A 16,401-nucleotide genomic window follows, 5' to 3' on the forward strand; every position below is an offset into this window, starting at 1 on the left:
AAAGCTTTAAAACAACATTTTCCCACTCTTCTCCCAGTCGTTTCAAAGACTAAAAACATTTTCTCTCTTGTTCAGGGCCAGAAAACCATTGACAGAGTTCCTGATTTATTGGCCCTCACACTAAGACCTTCAGTTATGCTTTTTTTTCTTCCTGTATTTTGTTTAAAACAAAACAAAACAAACATTTTAAAAGTGATATTTTATTCACATGATAATTTTAAAACAAAGAACCTGTGTTTACACAAGTAAACTAAGTAAATATAAGATCACACGTTTTGTCCTCTATGACTTAAACAATTTTAATACCTTCTTCAGCTGCAGCTGGATTTGATTAGCACTGGTGAATTTATACCTTCTGACTTTCAAAAAACATTCATAGCACAGAGTAAGAGATGCAAGAGACGGACGGATGTAAATGGCAATATCTTATTTCTGTAGCAAGGTTATCTGAAAGTATCACATAATCCAAGCACAATATATACCAGTATTCTCTGAAAAGATTTTCCTAAATATTTAGAAATAAGCACTTTACATGATGGTCTTTCACAAGGATAATGGAATCACACAATCACAGTATCAGTTAAAATAATTCTGTTTTCCTTGCTAATGAACCAATACACTGGCTGGCCTGTGTGATCCTTTAAATCTTATTTCATGTCATGCTATTGTTATAATTTTAAGAAGTCATACTATAAAATATTTTATTACAAGAGATACTGCTGTTTTATGGATGGCTATACATGCAAAGCTTTCCCAAGCATTTTCATAACTGTTCATGAAAAAGGCTGTTAAAACATGTCTTGAAACTCCAGAGAAAGTTCAGCTCCAATTGCAAGTAATCCTACCCTTCCACCCTTCCACCACCCACACATCCATCCTTGTCGTATCTTTGTAGAAGTATGCACTTGAAGTAGAGTGAGAAGGAAGAATAATATTGGTAATATGGATTTTAAGAATAATTATCTTTTCAGTTTTTGCTAATGAAAAACAGAAATGGCCAGTTTCAAAGCAGTCTTCTCAGCTGCTGATAAGATTAATGTACTGATTAACACCTTTTCCAAGTTGGATTGGAGGTGAAAGCAATTCCATTTGGCAAAACCTCATCCCATTTGCTGACATCTTCATTAACCTCACTGATAAGAAAACCATTTCACAATAAAAATTTCTCAGGGCTAGAGATTTTATCTTCACAGCTTCACCTAACAATGTTAATTCTCTGTGTGAAACACGCAGGTTCAATTGCCTTGATAATTTCACAGTGCCCTATACCTTTTTTTTTTTTGGTTAAAAGGTTGACATAAAAGAAACCAATTACTTCACACTCACTACAGAAGACTGATTTTCAAAAGGACATTTCACCTTTTAACAAAAGGAGAGAACAAGGATGTAGATAAAAGTGAATGAAAGGGTCATCAGACACAGAAAGTTAGTTGAAAGTACATATTGAAAGAAATAACGCCACGTGATCATATTTGGAGCTGTGCCAAGCTCTTCTGCTGTATTCTATAATTTCACTGGTTGGCAAACAGGCACCCTAATTTCCCTATAGCATACCATTGCGTTGTTAATTCAAATATTGTGTCCCTTGCTCAGGTATGCCAAGTTGTAGTTTTGGATTCAACATTTGGCAACAGACTCTTTCCAGTTATTTTAAAAGGCATATTTGCTACTGGAAATAATTGCTTACTTTTTAAGTAACAGCTTGCAGTATAAGAAGCCAGCCAATTGTGAATCTAGCTGAATGGCGAAACTGTTGTTTCAGCCAGGTTATAGTCTTATAAAAACCTTTTGCCATGTAGATTCTTATTCAGAATTTGTTTTCACACAGTTAAGTACTGAATATCATGTCAGAAAAGTCAGTGGCATTTTTCACTAAAGCTCAGGTATATATCTCAGTGAAAATCCATAAATATCTGCTTACAAGGATGCAGGCTCTTGTGCTAGCACCGTTTCCCATCTCTTTTACCTTGTGCATTTGGAGTTATTGTGTTGAATCAGTTGCCTGACAGTCTCTGTGTATATAAATACAAGCCAGTCTATGTTCTTACTTGTCTGAAAAATGAAATCTGATTTGCTAATTTTAACAAAATGTGTACTCAGTTTGGTGTAATTTTATGCCTTTTCAAAACATACTTGAAATATTGTGTCAGGTGGAGGGAGAGTGTTCTCTTGCTGTTGTGCTCTATGTGTTCTCAAAGAACATTACAGTGTGAGACCAACTAGTCCTGTGCGTAAATCACACATGACAAGGCAATTGAAAGTGAACTTTCTATATACTCTACAAAAATGTGGTTATTTTCTAATTCTGTAAAGTTACATTGAAATAATGCCATTCCTGTTATAATTCCATGGGAGTAACGGATCTTACATTAGACCTGATATTCAGATTTCTGAAATCTGGGATCCAATACCTCTGAGTGCACAAATGCCACGAGCAAATACCCTTCACAGCCATCTAGCAAGTTATCTGTGGTGCAGCATGGGTAGTATCTAACAGTTATGCTTTCAGACTCCAATTTCAGAGGCCTGCACAGCAAAAGATGAGCTATCCCATAAGCAAGAACTTTCTTGTACAAAGGTTTGCTATGTACTTTCTATTACACAACAGCACTAACCACTTTTCCAAATGTGACTCAGTCCACAAATTAGTCACTATGCACTCCTATCTCACAGCCTCATAAAGAGATTTCCTGTAATTCTGAGAACACACTCTTCACTTTTTTAATCTCAGGCGTTGACATCCAGGCTTTTCCTTTAGTAGCACTTCTGCACATTCAAAATGCTATCTCAGTTTTCAAAAAAAGGAGTTACTTCTGCCACAGATATCCACCACTTAAACTCCTGTGGTGGTATAATTTCAGTTCTTCTAAATAGACACAATCTGTCTTTATCCTCTAAATAAAAACTGCCTATTGAACAATTACTGCCAACTACTATAATTTCTGTTCTTCTAAATAGACACAATCTGTCTTTATCCTCTAAATAAAAACTGCCTATTGAACAGTTACTGCCAACTACAGCTGTTCCTATCTCCTAAGTAACCTTAGGCACCCTGACCTAAGTTAGTGCAAGTCATGGTCTAGCCTAGCAAAGTCTCTGGATACCATGGTTGTAGCTACATCCACAAAAACACAGCACTGGCAAAACCTTTAGGTTCTTTCTACTCAGTGGTTCTGGTTTTCTACTAATAGTTCTGAGACTTAGGAATCAAACTGAATCATGATGAAGCCGGATTAAAAAAAAACAAAATAAAACAAAACAACAATAACAAAAAAAACAAACACACAAAAAACCAGAGAGGAAATTGCTAATACTGATGCTTATGGTGTTTCCAGGTGTTGGGTAGTAGGAGAAACTGAAGAGCTGCTAGGGCACTGGGACTTTTTCAGCTCAGCATTGATGCATTATTAAGATGAGATACTGCTGCAACATCGCATCTGAAGTGCTTTGTATATATATTAACCCCACCAGCAGTGTGTGTGAGCTGTTTGTGGAGTCCGTCACACCAAGCCTCTAACTCCACATTCCTTTTATTTAATAGGTATGATCTTTCTTGTTTCTAGTGTGCCTGACCTGTTACAGAAGCTTTGCAGTTGCACAAACTTGCCTCTGCAGTCTATGCTTCTGCTTAGTCCCCATTCCTCCAAAAGAAACCTAGAATAAATAAGACAGTCAGATCTATCCACAACCTTAATTCTATCTCTCTTGCCCTTTTTAACAAGTGTCTTGTTAATTGGACTTTGAAAGCTTTTCCTGATTCATTTCAAAGGGCATTTCACACCTTCACCCAGGGGCTGAGGCAGAACGCAGTCTGTCCCTGACTGGAGAGAGAAGCCTCTGGCCTTCACCCAGGGGCAGCAGGATGTTCCACCTCTCCACTGTTTTTCTGGGATTGTGTATGTCATGGTCCAGCACAGTTTGACTGAGCAATATTTTAACAACAAGATGTCTGCTCAAAGGCAGGTCTCAATGCATAGGTAGAACGCACACAGAAAAAGAAAGCCTTGGGAGCAGCAGAATTTGCAATATGGGGGAAGAAGAAAGAAAAGGGAAGGAGAAGGGGAAGGGGAAGGGGAAGGGGAAGGAGAAGGGGAAGGAGAAGGAAAAGGAAAAGGAAAAGGAAAAGGAAAAGGAAAAGGAAAAGGAAAAGGAAAAGGAAAAGGAAAAGGAAAAGGAAAAGGAAAAGGAAAAGGAAAAGGAAAAGGTATTCTCTATAATATATATGATATATTTTCTATATAGAATTCTTCATATTTGTAATATGTTACACATACATATATATTCATATACCACCAATACAGCTCACCAGGATCTTCTTCACTACTGGTGCTAACAGACAGGGTTTAAGAGAGGTTCCTCAGAGAGGAGCCAGAAGCAGGATTCCAAAACCTGTGCATACCATTGATTAATTAGTTTTACTTTTATTTGTGAACTGCAATCCAAAGTATGGGGTCTAAGAGCTGAAAAGTACCATAAAGAAAATACTTCTAAAGAAAAACAGGGGACAGAAACCTGTTATGGCTTGACTATAGTAACGGTAGCAAGTTACCCCTAAGAAAAAACCCTGAATCTTAAAATAAAAAGCTTTACTGAGCAATGCAAGGTTCATTGGGACAAATCAATATTTAGTAGCTGGACTTTCAACTGTTCATCAAATACATGCAAAAGAGACTTTGCAGAATGACCATAAGATTATAAAGAAGAAGAGAAAAATATGTGTTTTAAAATAGATAGCAATGTGACTATTTTCCAGTGAATAATTCAATTTCTAAGCACTAGAAAGATCAGTGATGTAGTATTTTCCACCATAAATTTCAGGTATTTTTCCACTCTACAATAATATGTAACAGAGCTACTGCAGTTAGTAATGTAGAATAAGCTCTGTCTGCAAACCTGAGCTAATAGCCTGGAACTAGAAGCACAGTGAAACAGAAAGCAATGTTCTTTATCCATTCCAGTGTGTCTTGGGGAAAACAAGTATTTTAGTTTTTTTAATACTTTTTGCCTGGTATACTTCAGATTTGGCATAGAATACAGGTCTTATGAATAACAACATTCACAATAGTTTCACAGTATAAGAAGAGACTATCCTCACCTTAAATCCCAGATTTAAGCATTGCTTAGCCTTAGCAACATCGTTGCTTGAGAACAAGCTCAATACCAACAAAAGAAGAAGCCAGATGCAAACATGCTGGACAGAGCAGATTTTAGGAGACAGATGGGGAGACACATTTGTGCATTATATATATATATCTCCTGGTCTATATTTGAATAATGCTGTTTCACAAAGTCATGGTAGACAAATTTACAGAAATGAATGTTGCACATTACCATTAGCTGAATTTAGTGAACTGAGACCGATTATATCTTCTAGCTTGTGTAATACTTATCACCTTAAATAAGTATTTTTGTCAAGTAACGCCCATTAAATTGCCTCTTTGTGATAAGTAAAGTAAGAAACTGTTCACATCTGTTTTAAATAACTTGACTTTTTCTTCTAAGTAATTTTCACCTTTTGTGAAAGTCAGTTATGAGTGTGCAACCAGTAATTCTGATGCTACAATGGGGGATGTCTGAGTTCACTTTCCTTGGAAACAGTGCTGGAAAAGGAGATCCTGCATAACTCAGATCTATCCACAATGTTATTAACTGATACATTAACTTTGAAATAATATAAAAATGTATGAAATTTATGAAGGAAGGGATTGGCAGTGCAATGCAGTATATTGTTTTAAATAATGTGAAGATGACCTTGAGATGCAGAAAATACGAGTTTCCAGATGTTATGCCAGTGTTGAGCTAGAGTTTTGGCCAAAAATTTGCACACTGTGGAGAATAACTATTGTAGTTAGAATCAGGAAGAAAAAGAAGTTGAAAGTTTCTAACAGCAGCAGTAACTGTTGTTAACTGACTGGTTTGGAATATTAGCCCAGCTTGTTGGACTAGATGATCTCTAGAGGTCTCTTCCAACTCTGAAGATTCTGTGATTCTGTGATTCTGTTGCATTTTCTGGCAACTTGAAATGTTTGTGCAGAATTTGTGACAAAAATCTGACTTTAAGCATTTTTTTTTTTTTTTTTTTTTTGTGGGGAAGGAACAAGTAACAAAGATGAGATGTCATAACTTGTTTGTATAGAGCTGCAGTAACATTTGTTCTTGGACAAGTGACAAGTGGACAGTGAGTATACAGAGGCAGACAAATAGCCAGAGCATAGGAACCACAGTTCATAAACAGGTACATATCAAGGTGGCAATTCCTCAATGCTGTTAATTTCCCAAGACTGATTTCCTCAGCTGAAGCAGATGGAGATTAGATAAAGTTCCCTATTTTAGAGGTGATTGCCATTTTCTTTAAAATACTGATCATGCATACTTTTTTAGCATATTTTATGCCATAGAATTCAATCAAAGTTATCGAATTCTATGATCCGATACAGGATTTTGCTTAGCTTACTTTTTTAAAGAATGAGTTTTAAAACTGAATGACCAACGCAGTCACAGAAATTATTGTTATTATGTCTAATAATAAGCCAATAATAAATCAGGAGACTTAATGGAAGAAATGTCTTGCAGGGCTTTTGCAGATGTAAATGCAACTTTAACCTAACACTGCCAAGTCCACCACTAAACCATGTCCCTAGCCACCACGTCTGCACGTCTTTTAAACACCTCCAGGGACAGTGACTCAGCCACTTCCCTGGCCAGCCTGTTCCAATGCTTGACAACCCTTTTGGTGAAGAAATTTTTCCTAATATCCAATCTAAACCTCCCCTGGTGCAACTTGAGGCCATTTCCTCTTGTCCTGTCAACTCTTACTTGGGAGAAAAGACCAACTCCCACCTCCCTGCAATTTCCTTTCAGGTGGTTGCAGAGAGCAATAAGGTCTCCCCTCATCCTCCTTTTTTCCAGGTTGCACAACCCCAGTTCCCTCAGCCACTTCTCACAAGACTTGTGCTTGAGACCCTTCACCTTCTTCATTCTATTTCATAATATACAGTACCAGACAGATTCAAAGACAGACTAAATTTCAGCTACTACAGCTATAGCTAGATACAGTAAAACTTTCTGTTATAGAAGATGGATTAACTTTGATGTATCCTGGTTGTTATGACTAATCACAGTGTATGTTCTCATGAATGGAAAAAAAAAAACAAAACAAATCGATCTTTCAACAGCACAGTCAGGATGTGTTTTGACTCTGGGTCATGATCCAGGACCCTTTTTCCTGTTCATCAGAATTGCCTTTTGTCTTTTCAGACTGACTGTCTATTATTACTGTTTCACTTCAGCGCAATAACAGAAGAATAATAAATAGCAGGAATAATAAATGGCAAAAGACAAACTTTTTTTAAGAAAAGATGTTAATTTTGCTTTCCCTTATTTCTGTCTTTACTAGCCTGTTGTTTCCCAGGGCTGCAATTTAAGCTTGCATAAATAGGTGTAGCTCTAGTGGTTTCTGGATCTATGCTGATTTACACCAGCTAATGATCTATATCCTACTGAGTAGGAGCACCACTGGCAGTGCAGACTACCTCTGTGCTACCTCAGTCCATTTCTCTAACCTCCATTCAGTGACTTCAAATATTTCTAGTTACTGATCTCTGTTACAGACATAGTAAATATTCATGTATAAGAAAGCTACATCAAAACTGGAAGAGAAAACAATTCCATTTCAGTATTCCAATAAAGTATCCTGACACCCTATGTTATGCAAATTAATATATTGCAAAATAAACTTCCTGGGGTTTAGAGTGAGTTTTATTCCTGATTCCAGCCTTCACAAAGCATATGTTTTTCCACTGTACCTATGATACATTTTTTCTGCAAAACTAAATCAATGGCACCATTCAAACAGTAGCGTGACAATGATAGTATATGCTAAATTTGAGATCAAACCCAGTAACTAAATGAAAGAAATACTAGGCTGCATGAGTACAGAAGAGATATGCCTTGGATTGAGATAGCAAATGACAGCTGATGAGATTGACAGTTAAAAAAATGAATTTCAGATAGAAGTACCTCTAAAGAAAAACTTCTCTGGGATTTGGAAAATGAGAAAAAGAGGACAGTAATCTGATAAAAGGGGATGGAGAAAGATTAGCTTTTGAAGACAGGCTAGAACTGATGATTGAGAACAGTAAAAAGGTTTTGCTTTTTCAGACATTTCTGCAAACAGATGAACCTACAGCAGCATAAACGCACTTTAGGGAAGAACCTGGAAACATAAAAGGCCTAAATATGTAGTAGGATATTAAACAGACAGGCTCAGACATTGAATCTGAGGGGAAAAAATAACCTACAGAGGGTAACAGAATATGTCATCAATGATTGCCAGCTATTTTACAGTCTTCATTTAATTTCTAGAATCTTCCTGAGATTCTCCAGTCCTCCCCAGAAGGGTCCCAGAAAGCAGATAAAAGTTTTGCTTTTTACAAGGATCTTATGGAGCAACATTTAGGGAAGGTACTGCAGGTTCCACAGAGTCCCACTTTCCCCAGCCCTCCAGAAAACCCAGCCAGAGCTTTCAGTCCCCGCTTTCTTTAAAATCCAAACTCAAGCCTTGTTACCTGCAGAAGGCATTCAAGCTTCAGAGAACAGAGAGATATTTACATTTATATCTGGGTATAACTGGGTGTTTAACTTTTGCATTAGGGTGCAAAGCTGATGATTAAAATGCACAAACTCAAATTACAGGACCAGCTTGAGGACCCAGTATGTCCTCTTTCATAAATGCACTTAGATAGAGACATCTAGCAAAAAAAATCTGCATGCATTAAATAAAGAGAACATAAGGGCTAAACAATAGGGTAAAACCCCCTGTGACTAAAAGCAACACAAGAATTGTTTGGAGGAGATTCTTGCTATTTTTACTTCTGATACAATAGGGTAGTTCTAGAAGTAATAGGTTAATGAAATTTCTTTTTGCTTTTATCCCTGTGGTTGGTGCTGTTTGTTAGGTATAAGGCTGACATTATAAACCTAACACTCTCTCACACATGATTATAAACTTTATGAGCACTGAACAGCAGTTTAGGCAGGTTACGTATGTCACATAAAGATAAAAAAAATAAAAAATAAAAATAAAATAAAATAAAATAAACACAGTTACAAGTAATTAACTTGGTGCTGTAGACAGAAAAAGTAACATCTTTCCACTGGTATTACTCACCTGTTGGAATGTGACTAGATACCTTTTCCCTTTGTCCTCAGGAAAAAAAAAAAAACCAAAACAGACACAGCCTGATTTCTGATTCCTGTTATAAGAAAATAGGAAAAAGAATTAGATTTATTGTTCTACAAACGTTTCTGCAGGAACTTCTGCTTTCGTGATAGCTTATATAACTATAACAGATAACTATATGCAGAATAACCCAGTCGCTTTTCTAGGCAATAAAAACAGATAATAGAGAAGTCTGTTACTTGTTTTTAAAAAAAAACAAAAAAAAACCCCAAAACCAAACAGCAAACTTTTACAGAAAAAGATACATTTTTTTTTTCCTCAACTGGAAGGTGGATCCATCAAAGAAAACTGGTTGCACTTTACAAGAAAAAAAGAAAAAGAAAAGCAGATCCATTGATTGCAACTAACAGTGCCAGCTAGCTGTTCACACACACTTAAACTAGATATGAAGCCCTTATTCTTTGAACTGAAATTTCCCCTCTTGATCAAAGGACCTATTTTGCAGTACCTGCAGTATTTATTTTTTGGCAGATCTAAGATGTCTACTACAGCCTTTCAACCCCTGTCTTCACATCTATATTATTGGTAGGGAGTAAAAAATTTATTGTGATATCCATTTGGGGGCTTTCTTCCAGGGGTTAGTTGTATAAATATGCCATGGCATCAAAGCACTACAGAGCCAAAGGTTGCAGATATTTAAGTTAGGAAGGGGCTGCCTAACAGGATAAAAAGAAAAGAAAAGAAAAGAAAAGAAAAGAAAAGAAAAGAAAAGAAGAAAAGAAAAGAAAAGAAAAGAAAAGAAAAGAAAAGAAAAGAAAAGAAAAGAAAAGAAAAGAAAAGAAAAGAAAAGAAAAGAAAAGAAAAGAAAAGAAAAGAAAAGAAAAGAAAAGAAAAGAAAAGAAAAGAAAAGAAAAGAAAAGAAAAGAAAAGAAAAGAAAAGAAAAGGTGCATTTAGAAACAGGGATAAACATAATTCTTGCTTCATTTTAGGCTCTTCTGCACCTATCTAAGATTCTGTCTACATGGCTGTAAAGGTTCCAGTAGTGAAGCAACTACCAAGAGGAAAAGAAGAGAAAATTCAGTACCACTTTCTAAGAACCAACAATCCCTTTAAAGATTTCAGACTAGAAAAGCTGCTAGTCCTGAGGGGCACTGATGAGTTTCAAAGATAGGATAAGACAGGCGAGGGATAAGGGCTTGACTGATCAACCAGAAGGAGGTGGGGATTTGTTAAGGGGAATGGTCATTAGCATTTATTAGTTATGAAAAAAATGTTAAATAGTGCATTAGAAGAAAAAATATGTTAGTCTGAGTGAAAATAACCCAGAGCCTAACTTTACGAAAACAGGATTCAAGCAATGTCTGGCTCATTTTGAGGAAAGAAGATATAGACTATCCTTGAAGGTGGGGATACCCAGCATTCACAGCAACAGGTTTAAAGTGGAACTGTAGCTCCTTTTACTGTATAATTAAATTTGCTTCCAGTTCATGGGAAGAATGCAGACATGAAAGCAGACAAAAATCTGTGATACTACTATTGCAATTAATGAATATGGATAAAATATATATTTTTTATTATTATTTTAAAAATTCTGTTTTAAACTGAACTATTAACGGACACATAAAGTTTGCTTGAAAGTTGGGGTTTGTTTTTTTTTTTAATACTATGAATTATCATTCCATACTACCTGTACTGTTCTGTACTGTATTATCATTCCAACACTATGGACTCTGATTCCATAGCATATCCATCCATTGAATGCTTCTTCCACAAATATCCAGATTCTTTTTAATTTCTCTATTCAGGTTAAAATTATTAGAGTTATTAGAAAACCGTGGGAAAGACACAGATCTGTGCTCGACAATACTGTTTAAATCTAGCATGAGGCCTTAAGTAGTGCATTACAATATGTTTAATAAAAAATAATTGTTTTCGACATTTAAAGTATAACAAAGTGTGTATACCAAAACTGTTTGCAGTGATCATATGCTAAAACAACCAAAAATAATATTCAAACTTTGTATGAAAGCTGTTATGTTCTTTTACAGGAATATCTTCTTCATTTACTCCACCTCCCATACACTTTTCATTTGCCTCTATTTCTGCGTAACTTATAATTACCTAGGGAAATGCTTAGTATTCATGTGATTTAAAGGAATAACCAAAATTTTCTTTCCAGTCCTTCATAGACTGAAGGACAGTGAGAGTTGGGGGAAGGAACAGAAAGACATAACAGTGGTACTAATATAATACTTAGACCAGATCTGAAAAATTCTCTTAAATCAGTTGCAAGCATTCACAGACATACTCCACACTGGTGAAAGGAAAAAGATTTTTTTGTTTCTGTAACTTTTAAATATTACTTTACCCATGGTATTTTGCTGAACTTGAGATCTGAATCAAAGATGTGAGGTTAGCCTTGGACTGTCATGCAACTGCTTTGGTACCTGGCTTAGAAAATTCAGCATCCCTTTGAATCGCTTAAATATAGGTATTGCCTTATTTGGAATAATCTGTCATGTCCCTAACAAAACTGCAGATCCTTTTAATTGCTTGGAATTTGGTATGCAAGTGATGTGATTACATTGTGCTGTCAAAGCTCTAAATAAAAGACTACAGTCGTGTTTTACATTTTGTTATGCATAAACCTTCAGACTAACACTGTATTAAAATAATCAGTAGACGGTAGTGCTCTAAGTATTTCATTACCCATTCAGCCCTTGGGCAAGCACTCTGGCAAGAAATATGTGCCCTGTGTGAGTCAGATGGAAAAGTCTGTAGCTACTTCTTCTTACTGCATTTCCTCATCAGCAATTAAGAACAGAGAGCATTACCAAGACACTGCTTTGTTTGCGTGCTGCCACTGCTGCTGCTGCCGCTTGCTTTTTTCACAGCTGTGAAGAAAATAGCAAGCAAACTCTAACAACAGAATAAACCAGCAAAAAGCATTAGTACATTGAAAAATACTCATCACAAATTTTTGTGACTTGTATGTCTAAACTCAGGAAAGCACTGAGTATGTATCTAGCTCTAAGGATACGAATAATCGTATCGCTAAACTCACATAAAGTCACATTCCTTTTCAGTTGTATTTAAATGCATACTGGATTACAGTTGTGCCTAGTGTTATCACCTAATTAGAGCCTTTCTCAGTCAGGTCCTGCCTACTAAACAATTCTCTGATCAACAAATGACAGGAAAATACTTTTCTCTTTTTTTATAACAATTTTTTTTTTAAAAAGCATTAATGAGAAATAATTAGCCCAGAATCAACACATAGCACTCTTTTATGAAAAATAAAATGACTATGTTGTTGTTATACAGTCATGCTGTGATGCAGAATGAAAATAGACTGCAGTCCATACTTTCAGGTTGGCACCTTTCTCTAATGGACCCATCTTTTTCTGCTGGGGCAATATTATTGCTGTTAAAAAGAACTGCCCTTTTGAGACTCTTTAAAGATATTTTCTGTATTTGTAGTACAATTTAATCAAAGTTTTCACTGAATTACAAGACGGTGGGAGAAGAATGGAGGAAAGGGCAAAGGGTACATATGCACTCATCCTAATGGTGAAACCAAAAGGACTGTATCTTAAATAAAGTTCAGGGGCCTTCGGGCATTGTGAGCTTTATGAGAAAGAAGAGGGAAGAGCTGATAAGAGGGGAAAAATCAGCTGTTAGAGCCTGATCGTGCAATGGTAGTTCACCGTTCTTATCTTGTGTCTCTTAGTCAACAGAAACTGCTTTTCATTAAAAAATAATTTCCTCAAAAAGTATTTTCCTCATTTTACAGGTGGAACAACGCAGAGGGAGATGAAGCCCAGATCTCCAGTGATGATTAGACCCCCAGCTCCATTTGGTAGCTGCTGATCCCAAGCATCTGATGCTGCTCAACATGTGGAATAAAATTAACTGCTGAAGATCCCCTGACCGGCCAGTGGTAGGGGCAAGGACAGAACCGCGGACCTTCCCTGGCCGCGATGCTGTGCTGTGTCCCTGTAAATACTCCAGCTGATCAAATAATGTGCATGGGGAGTGCCTCCACTCTCATTGCTCTGCGTAGACCAAAGGCATGTAGCAGCTCTCGGGGCTGGCCTGACGGAGAACCCTCTTTGTGCGGAGGTCAGACATTATCACCATGCCTTTATAAACCTGGTCGGTTGTTTGCAGTCCTGAAGTCCTGTTGTGATAATTGCCACGAAGGTCGGTAGTTTGTTGTGGGCATCAGGTGGCAAATTTCAATGCTACTCTGTGGTGGCATTTGCACCCGGAGCAGTAGTTAAAACACGTACCTAAAGTTTTAGCTGCCTTAAGTTTAAAGCAGAAACATCTGCTAAAGGCACAGGCTGCTTTCTGGCTGGGCTGAACTCAGCAGAAAAAGAGGTTTCTGTGTGTTTCTTTTATTTCATTCTGACCAGTTTTGTTAAAGTCAATGACAATAGCTACTAGGGACTTGAAGAAGCAAGAACACAGGGACAAAATGAAGTAGAAGAAACCAAATATTAGAACAAAACTCTTCATCCTTAAGCAACATGGAAAATATATATAACTTTTTTTTTCCGAGACTTTGCATTCCAGAGTGTTTTTCTGTTTTTTCTTCTGTTCCCCAAATTTATTGAGCTGCAGTACAGCATGGTACTCAAAGTAAGAATTGTCACTTTGAGAATAGAGCTGATTTACCAGAAGGAGGATTTTGCATTCTGCACAGAATATCTGATGAGGTGAAATTTTTTTCCTAACAATGTCTTATGGATTATTATCAGAAGCCATTAAAAAAACCAAAAAATCAAGGACATTCTGAAAGAAAAGCAGTCCTTTTTTTATGGAATAGATTTTCCTGAAAATCAAAGGAAGCACCTTCTCCACATTATTAATATTCCTTGAAACCATTTTAACATTCAAATATGCTGTGTTCTAAACTACTTCAGAGTAAAACCAAAACAACAACAACCAAACAACCAACCAAACAACAATAACAAAAACTCCCTCATAAATTCATCTTGAAATTACTGGGAAGGTGGATACATAGCAAATGACTTGAATGAACCCTCTTGTTCTTAATCCAGTTTGTGATTTGTAGTGTGTAAAACTGTTAAATATATCCTTCTAAATGCTCAGTTACAATCAAACCAGATTAGTTTAATTGACTTGAAAAGGGGATATTTTTATTTATTGAAGAGAAAGAATAGAAAACATTACATTGCCGGAGACAAAATGGGCACAGTTTATATTGGACAAAATCATAACATATCTAACAAATATTTAGAGTGTTCCAATGTCTTCTTATACATATTTTTGCAACACATATAGTGTATGTTAAATCAAAAATATGTGAAACAGAATTCAGTTTTCATGTAGATGTCTCAGCTTTTATTCACTAAACTTTAAAGTAAAATTAATTTTGAAATTAAAATTATTTTCAATGTTAAAAATATTTTTACTGACAGTAAACCAGTTTTATTTTAATGCTTATGCAGTTGTAGTATCTGTAAATCTAGTTTTACATTCTTACTGCAATTCATGTATGTGATTTAAATTTTAGTATTTACTATGGAATGGTTGCTGGTGAAAGCATATAAATAAAGGCAATTCCTTACTTCTTGTTTGATATGGTATAACTTTTACACTGTTTAGCATTGATGCAACATTAATGTAACATTAAATAATGGTCAGTCCATTTTCTTTTCCATTAAATCCCTACCAATATTCAAGACTATATCTTTTATCCATTTTACAGTGAATTAATATTGTTCCTGTGCATAAGCAGAGGAAAAAACTGCATGTTAACATTCTCTGCATATTCTCCTGCTAGATGCACTAGTGAAACTATTTTACTAAAAAACCATCTGACACCATAGCAATTTCTTTTTACTAAGAGGAATAGTAACTGTAGTCTGTTATGATTTGTCCCTTCACATGAGATCGTGCTCATATCAAGGTGTGTTGCTGCAATATAACGAGGGAAAAAGAAAAATAAATTTTTGAAATTAAGACGTTTTGTCCTTCTGCAAAAGAGCAACGTGAAATATACAGGGAAAATTGTAATCTGAGTCAAGGTTTACCTTCCTCCTGTAAAAGATACCATTCAAATCAGCAGCCACGCTGACGTGAGTACTGCAGACTCCCTGCACCCGGCTTGTGTTTGCCAACAGGAGTCTGCAAATCCTGTTCTGCACTCAGGAGAAGCATGCTGCTTGCTGTGAGAAGAGTGATTACAGTTTGGGACTGCTGAGCCAAAGAAATTATAACAGTTTGCTGTATGTGACTTTTTTTTTTTTTTCTTTATTCATTTTGGAAGGATTCTGGTGAAATTTGCTCTTCCTTTGCTGCAGGAGAAACCTGGGACCAAGTTAGTAACAATGATTACAATGATCCATTTTCAGCTCCATGGGCATTGGGATTACTTTCTCCAACATTCCCATTTCTTCATTCTCTGGCTATAAATACTCCTCTAGATATTAGACTTGAACAATAAACAGAAGACTTTGGCCATATAGACTTACAGTATAAGCATTTAGACTTCTAGTATAAGCATGGACAGTTTGCAAAGTTCTTCCTTCAGAAGCTGTCATTTTTCAGGGTAAAAGAAAAAAGTAGTTCCTTGAGGCTAGCCATCACCCTTCACATGCAAATTTTGGGCAGAAAGCCAACCGTAATTGAGAGTCCTTTAATGAGAGGCTCAGCATGATTTCAGAAGCTTCATGGTCAGGAGCAGGCTGGCTGTCACTTTAGGAGACATTTTGGATTTGTTTTTTTCACACCTAGAGTTTGATAAGATGGTGATGAAAAGCTAGAACATAAAATAAAACCACTTTTGGAAACCTTGCACACAAGGAATCAGACATTTACTGCTACTGTATTAGAATCAGTCTCTTTGATACAAAGTCACACCTTTGAAACATCTCATTTATTTGCAGAATTATCCTGAATTATCTGACTGCTGTGACATGCCACAATAGCTGTTAACAAATTCCTTCTGGGCCAGCTTGAGACTTCAGGCAGTGCCTAGGACAAAGGGCTGAGCACAAGCTGAATGAACCCTTGAGCAACCCGGGGAGGTATTGTTTCCTCAAGATAAATAACAATTCTCCTGCCACAGCTTCCTTTCTTAGTGGATTTGTGAGATATGGCTTATACATATGGCACACACTGCTGCTGTCTCTATCCCACTTCACTCTGAGTGTTTAGGGGTCAGCAGAGGGATGGATTTGCGTGTTTC

Source organism: Charadrius vociferus, unplaced genomic scaffold, assembly GCF_000708025.1.
Source record: "Charadrius vociferus isolate BGI_N301 unplaced genomic scaffold, ASM70802v2 scaffold231, whole genome shotgun sequence".
Taxonomy (NCBI): domain Eukaryota; kingdom Metazoa; phylum Chordata; class Aves; order Charadriiformes; family Charadriidae; genus Charadrius; species Charadrius vociferus.